General features: G+C 44.0%; 1 non-coding gene across 1 annotated transcript; it reads right to left on the bottom strand.

The window, feature by feature from the left end:
- Positions 1-4,518: 4,518 nt before the first annotated feature.
- On the bottom strand, positions 4,519-4,592 carry Trnak-uuu. The gene has a single exon. It is a non-coding gene; the product is annotated as a tRNA-Lys (tRNA).
- Positions 4,593-7,371: the final 2,779 nt, after the last annotated feature.

Raw genomic sequence — 7,371 nt, 5'->3', positions numbered from 1 at the left:
ATGCTAGAGGACAACTGAGAGGATAACGTATTTGTAAAATAATTTAATCAAATGGCTCAACTCAGTAATTAATTTTACATTACCACTTCAATGCAATACTGTAGTTCGTAATATACAATGACATGATTTTTCCTTGTACCTAATTAATTCTATGTTTTGTGGAGAGGTCGAAATATACATTATTTAATTTAACTTACAATGGTAAAAATATACTGCAGTGCTAACAAATATTAAAAATGTAAATTAAAAGCCGAACCAGTAGAATACAATAAAATAACAGTAATCAATAGCTGTTAATTCATATATGTACATTAATGAAGTAATTGAAAACTGTGATTTTTTGTATGTGGCTATCATGTTTGTGTGTACTTTGGGTTGTTTGTACTGTCCATTAGAAACCTGAGCGACAAATGGACTTACTAACGAATATCGTGATACAAAACGCCTACACGACACATCTGCACTTTTAGGGTCTGCTGGGTATCATTTAATCACTTCGTTCTATAACCTCATTCGATTCGGATGGATAAAATATAGCAAAAGTAATATTAGTTATGTGTGATCGTTCTAAGAATGAAGATATTGATAGGTCAAATACGTAGTCACACTATGATTTCTAAGGCAAGTACCTGCATATAGATTCAGAGACCTCAAATGTTTCCATCATATTAATTTTTAAGGTGTTTGTCCTATTTATGGATCATACTATTTACAGCTGTGAGACATTATTATTCTCAGGGTGCCTACGGACAAATAATTTCTTATAAACAGAGGAGTTTGAAAAGGGTCAGGCTGTTTGCTCAAGTGATGCAAGTGTTTATACGTTTATACACTCTGAACAAAAAGAAAAAAAAAGAAGACGCATCACGAAGGACTTATGAAAGTTGGTCACAAATTGAAATCTGTACATGTATCGACGGAAAATGCAGAACTGTAAACATTGACATCCAGTAAATAAATGTGTGAGGCTGCAGCGCAATTTCACCAAGTGGCTGCAAGGATAGTAAACAGGAGACATGTCGATAGGAGGGCATAAAGTCTTTGCAAATTTCATTCCGTGTACTCAGTTGGACAGTAACTATGCGTCGCAGACAGGTGAGCATACAATATACACAAATGTCACCATTTGAGAGAGGACGCGTAATTGGGCGCAAAGAAGCCAGTTGGAGTAATCATTGAGTCGCTCGACATTTGTATAGGAATGATACCACTATTGTTGACAGGGATGGGTGAACCAGAGTCAAGAAAGAAGCGATTGAAGTACAGAAACGACAGAATGTGAGGACCGAGCAATAGTCAGAGAGGCACTTAGAGCTCAGGGTTCATCATTATCATAGATCTGACGTGAACTGGTGCTTCAGTGACCACAAGGTCCACCAATAGGCGGCTCACAGAAAGGAGGCTGAGCTCACGGTGCCCCTTGCGCCGACTACCATTGACCTTTGAACACCATCAAACTCATTTGCAGTGGTCTCGGGCACGTCCGGCCAGGAATCTCATTTGCTGAGGCAGGATTATCTTCAGTGATGAGTCCCGCTTCGAACTGAGTCTCGGTAAGCAGCGAAGACGTATCTGGAGACCTCGCAAACAACCCTGGGATACCAACCTTACTAATGTACGCCATACGGCCCGAAAACCGGAAGGGATGGAGTGTCATTTCATTTCAATGTAGGCCACCTATGGTTGTTACTAGTGGCACAAAACGGTTCAAGTGGCTCTAAGCTCTATGGGACTTAACGTCTGAGGTCATCAGTCCCCTAGACTTAGAAGTACTTAAACCTAACTAACCTAAGGACATCACACACATCCATGCAAGAGGCAGGATTCGAAACTGCGACCGTAGCAGCAGCGCGGTTCCGGACTGAAGTTCCTAGAACCGCTAGGCCACAGCGGTCGGAATTAGTGGCACCTTTACAGTACAACTGTGCTTTGACGGTGTTCTTCGCCTCGTTTTGTTACCCTTCATGGCCAGCCTTCCTGGCCTTACATTTCAGCAACATAATGCCCGTCCTTACACGGCGAGTTTTTACTGCTTGTCTTCGTGCTTGCCAAACCCTACCTTGGATTTCAAACCAATTGAGAACGTTTGGAGCATTGTGGCTAGGGCCCAACAATCAGCTCGGTATTTTGACGATCTAACGCACCAGTTGGACAGAGGACTTCCAACAACTCTGACAATCTTGTGAAGCTCTTTATCTTGAATAAATCATCCATTTTTTCTGAAACTGTAGACATTTGTTTATAAATACATGTTCGTCACATCTACTGATATCCGTCCCATTCAGACATGATGATCACATATGTCATAATGAATCTCTAATAATGTAATTACGATTAATTGTATTGGGTCTGCATGTTATACTAGGCCGGTAAGTTAGAAGAGTGGCAGCAAGCCTATACGGCAACCAGCGTCCTGTTAGCCAGTGGATGGTGCCCCTTAGAGACAGACTTCCTCGTGCTACAAGAGCTGCGTCGGGGCTCCAGTGAGCTTTCTCGCCCACTGGACTCAGGCCGAGTGGTCGGTCACTTCACTCCTGACCGTTGTATACCCCGGTGAAGGAAGATGAATTTTTCACGGAAACTGTACAGGCGTCTGGCAGTCGTTGTCACAACATACAGTGAAGATCCAAAGCAACAGGTACACCTGCCTAATATTGTGTATGGCCCCCACGAGCAAGCAGAGGTACCGCAGCACGACGTGGTTTGGACTCGACTAATGTCTGAGGTAGTGCTGGAGGGAACTGACACCATGAATCCTGCAAGGCTGTCCATAAATCCGTAAGAGTGTGAGGAGTTGGAGATCTCTCCTGAACAGCACGTTGCAAGACATCCCAGATACGCTCAACAATGTCTGGGTAGCGCAATGGACATGAATAGATATGGGTGATCAGGCAGGATGCTTACGTACGTGTCATTTGTAAGAGTCGTATCTAGACGTTTCACGTGTTCCGTATCACTCTAACTACACATGTCCCACACCATTACAGAGCTTCCATCAACTTGAACAGTCCCCTGCGGACATACAGGGTCCATGAGGTTGTCTCCATACCCGTACACGTCCATCTACTCGATACAATTTGAAACTAGACTCATCCGACCAGGCAACATGCTTCCAGTCTTCACCAGTCCAACGTTGGTGTTGACAGGCCCAGGCGAGGTGGAGAGCTTTGTGTGGTGCAGTCATCAAGGGTACATGAGTGGGTCTTCAGCTCGGAAAGACCATATCAGTGAGGTTTCGTTGAATAGTTCGCACGCAGACACTTGTTGACGGCCCAGCACTGAATTCTACAGCAACTGGCGGAAGGGTTGCGCTTGTGTCACGTTGAACGAATCTCTTCAGTCGTCGTTGGTCCCGTTCGTGCAGGATCTTTTTCGGCCGCAGCGATGTTGGGGATTTGATGTTTTACCGTATTCCTGATATTCATGGTACACTCGTGAAATGGTCGTACGGGAAAATCCCCACTTCATCGCTACCCCAGAGATGCTGTGTCCCTTCGTTCGTGCACCGACTATAACACGATGTTCAGACTCTCTTAAATCTTGATAACCTGTCATTGTAGCAGCAGTAACCGATCTAGTAACTGCACCAGACTCTTGTTGTCTTATATAGGCGTTGCCGACCGCGGCTCCGTATTTTGCCTGTTTACAAATCTCTGTATTTGTAACTTGCAGCATTGTGGAATAAGGAAATAGCTGAAACTTCAGGCGATATGTGCATTTCTTTACACTTCGTCCTATTCGTCCTATTCAGCTAAATTACCCTCTGTACTGCTTGCTGGCCAGGGGCCGAACGCTGGTCATAAAAGCACAGAGTCGGCCAATATGGATTGGCAGTTCGTTTTAGAACCGGCGTGACTTTGTGTTGCCAGGACATGATGGTTGTTGACCTGAGTACTGACGTAGGGAGCTCAACACAGGATGACTGGACGATTTCTAAAAAAGTAGAAATAATGGGAAATTGAGCATAGTTTTCTAGGAAAGGGAAGTATAGGTTTACTCACATTGGTCTGAGCAACATCTTTTTTCGAGAGGAACGAGAGGAGGATTGTGCTACCAGACAGTTAGTAATTTTTTTAGCTTGGAAAACTCAGAGACTGGCTACGGAGTTTGCTTCGTTGTATCCCCTTGGAAAACCAGTGGCTTTTTTCTTTTTTTTAAGCTTGTCCATGGAGAACTCGGAGGAGCATTGCTTGTGAGGCACTTCTGCTTCTCAGTGTGTAGACGCACTTACCTATCGAGTTCCATCGAGACTTCTTTGGCTCCTGGACAGCTCTTCAACTTCAGCTTCTGTGGCTACTTTGGTGCAGCTCACTCCCTCATACACAGTATTGTCGTTAGTTCAAGCTACCTGGTGGAATGCAGGCGAAAGTTTCTTTCTAAAGTTAAGGAGACATTGTGGGGAATTACGTGGTTTTCGGTCGTTCACTCACGACTGAAGTGTTTGAAATTAGAATTATATATTAATACCTTCAGCTGCTGACGTTCGTTGATATATATCAACGAGGACAGGTGAAAATGTGTGCCCGACCGGGACTCGAACCCGGGATCTTCTGCTTAAACGGCAGACGCTCTATCCATCTGAGCCACCGAGCGGACAGAGGATAGTGCGACTGCAGGGACTATCTCGTGCACGCCTCCCGCGAGACCCATATTCTCACCTTATATGTCCACAAACTACATTTGTAGTGTCCCTACCCAAATATTCATTACTTGTGGAAGACATTCTTTCCAAGTCCCGTAAGAGTTCGGGTAATATGTGTGCATCCGCACAGAAGAGGAAGGTCATTTCCGGTATTGGCAGAACTATATACTTATATGGATATGGTGTCTGTTCTTTCGGGCATGTCCGAGAAAAGACACCATATCGATATAAGTATGAAGTGTTTGAGGTTCGTGTATGTGCTTTCCTCCACTCCGCAGAGATAGATGCAGTCATCATGTCCATAATGGAACCCTGTGTTTTATTTATTTCGGTGGAGCACCGGCTAGTTGTCCGCCTGCTTAGCTGTGTGGCAACTTGCTTGCCTCCATGCAATAGGCCTGGGTTCGATTCCCGGGTGGGTCGGAGATTTTATCCGCTCGTGGACTGGGTGTTTCTTGTATTCATCATCATTTCATCCTCATCATCGGCCGCAAGTCGCCCAATGAGGAGCCGAATGAAATAAGACTTAGACTTGGCGGCCATACCCGAATGGGACATCCCGGCCAACAATTTCTTTTCCCCCGTGAACCATGGACCTTGCCGTTGGTGGGGAGGCTTGCGTGCCTCAGCGATACAGATACCCGTACCGTAGGTGCAACCACAACGGAGGGGTATCTGTTGAGAGGCCAGACAAACGTGTGGTTCCTGAAGAGGGGCAGCAGCCTTTTCAGTAGTTGCAGGGGCAACAGTCTGGATGACTGACTGATCTGGCCTTGTAACAATAACCAAAACGGCCTTGCTGTGCTGGTATTGCGAACGGCTGAAAGCAAGGGGAAACTACAGCCGTAATTTTTCCCGAGGGCATGCAGCTTTACTGCATGGTTAAATGATGATGGCGTCCTCTTGGGTAAAATACTCCGGAGGTAAAATAGTCCCCCATTCGGATCTCCGGGCGGGGACTACTCAAGAGGACGTTGTTATCAGGAGAAAGAAAACTGGCGTTCTACGGATCGGAGCGTGGAATGTCAGATCCCTTAATCGGGCAGGTAGGTTAGAAAATTTAAAAGGGAAATGGATAGGTTAAAGTTAGATATAGTGGGAATTAGTGAAGTTCGGTGGCAGGAAGAACAAGACTTTTGGTCAGGTGAATACAGGGTTGTAAATACAAAATCAAATAGGGGTAATGCAGGACTACGTTTAATAATGAATAAAAAAATAGGAGTGTGGATAAGCTACTACAAACAGCATAGTGAACGCATTATTGTGGCCAAGATAGACACGAAGCCCATGCCTACTACAGTAGTACAAGTTTATATGCCTACTAGCTCTGTAGAGGATGAAGAAATTGATGAAATGTAAGATGAGATAAAAGAAATTATTCAGGTAGTGAAGGGAGACGAAAATTTAATAGTCATGGGTGACTGGAATTCGAGAGTAGGAAAAGGGAGAGAAGGAAACATAGTAGGTGAATATGGATTGGGGTTAAGAAATGAAAGAGGAAGCCGTCTGGTAGAGTTTTGTACAGAGCATAAGTAATCATAGCTAACACTTGGTTCAAGAATCATAAAAGACGGTTGTATACATGGAAGAATCTTGCAAATACTAGTAGGTATCAGATAGATTATATAATGGTAAACAGAGATTTAGCAACCAGGTTTTAAGTTGTAAGACATTTCCAGGGGCAGATGTGGACTCTGACCACAATCTATTGGTTATGAACTGCAGATTCAAAATGAAGAAACTGCAAAAAGGTGGGAATTTAAGGAGATGGGACCTGGATAAACTGACTAAACCAGAGGTTGTGCAGAGTTTCATGGAGAGCATAAGGGAACAATTGACAGCAGTGGGGAAAGAAGTACAGTAGAAGAAGAATGGGTAGCTCTGAGGGATGAAGTAGCGAAGGCAGCAGTAGGTAAAAAGACGAGGGCTAGTAGAAATCCTTGGGTAACAGATGAAATATTGAATTTAATTGATGAAAGGAGGAAACATAAAGACGCAGTAAATGAAGCAGGCAAAAAGGAATACAAAGGTCTCAAAAATGAGATCGACAGGAAGCGCAAAATGGCTAAGCAGGGATGGCTAGAGGACAAATGTAAGGACGTAGAGGCTTATCTCACTAGGGGTAAATTAGATACTGCTTACAGGAAAATTAAAGAGACCTTTGGAGAAAAGAGAACCACTTGTATGAATATCAAGAGCTCAGATGGAAACCCAGTCCTAACCAAAGAACGGAAAGCAGAAAGGTGGAAGTAGTATATAGAGGGTCTATACAAGGGCAATGTACTTGAGGACAATATTATAGAAATGGAAGAGAATGTAGATGAAGATGAAATGGGAGATACGATACTGCGTGAAGAGTTTGACAGAGCACTGAAAGACCTGAGCCGAAACAAGGCCCCGGGAGTAGACAACATTCCATTAGAACTACTGACGGTCTTGGGAGAGCCAGTCCTGACAAAACTCTACTATCTGGTGAGCAAGATGTATGAGACAGGCGAAGTACCCTCAGACTTCAAGAAGAATATAATAATTCCAATCCCAAAGAAAGCAGGTGTTGACAGATGTGAAAATTACCGAACTATCAGTTTAATAAGTCACAGCTGCAAAATACTTACGCGAATTCTTTACAGACGAATGGAAAAACTGGTAGAAGCCGACCTCGGGGAAGATCAGTTTGGATTCCGTAGAAATATTGGAACACGGGAGGCAATACTGACCTTACGACTTAT

This window comes from Schistocerca piceifrons, chromosome 3, assembly GCF_021461385.2.
Source record: "Schistocerca piceifrons isolate TAMUIC-IGC-003096 chromosome 3, iqSchPice1.1, whole genome shotgun sequence".
NCBI classification, from domain to species: Eukaryota; Metazoa; Arthropoda; class Insecta; order Orthoptera; family Acrididae; genus Schistocerca; species Schistocerca piceifrons.
The sequence above is the reverse complement of the archived record's forward strand: the minus strand, read 5'-3'. Positions and strand labels throughout refer to the sequence as shown.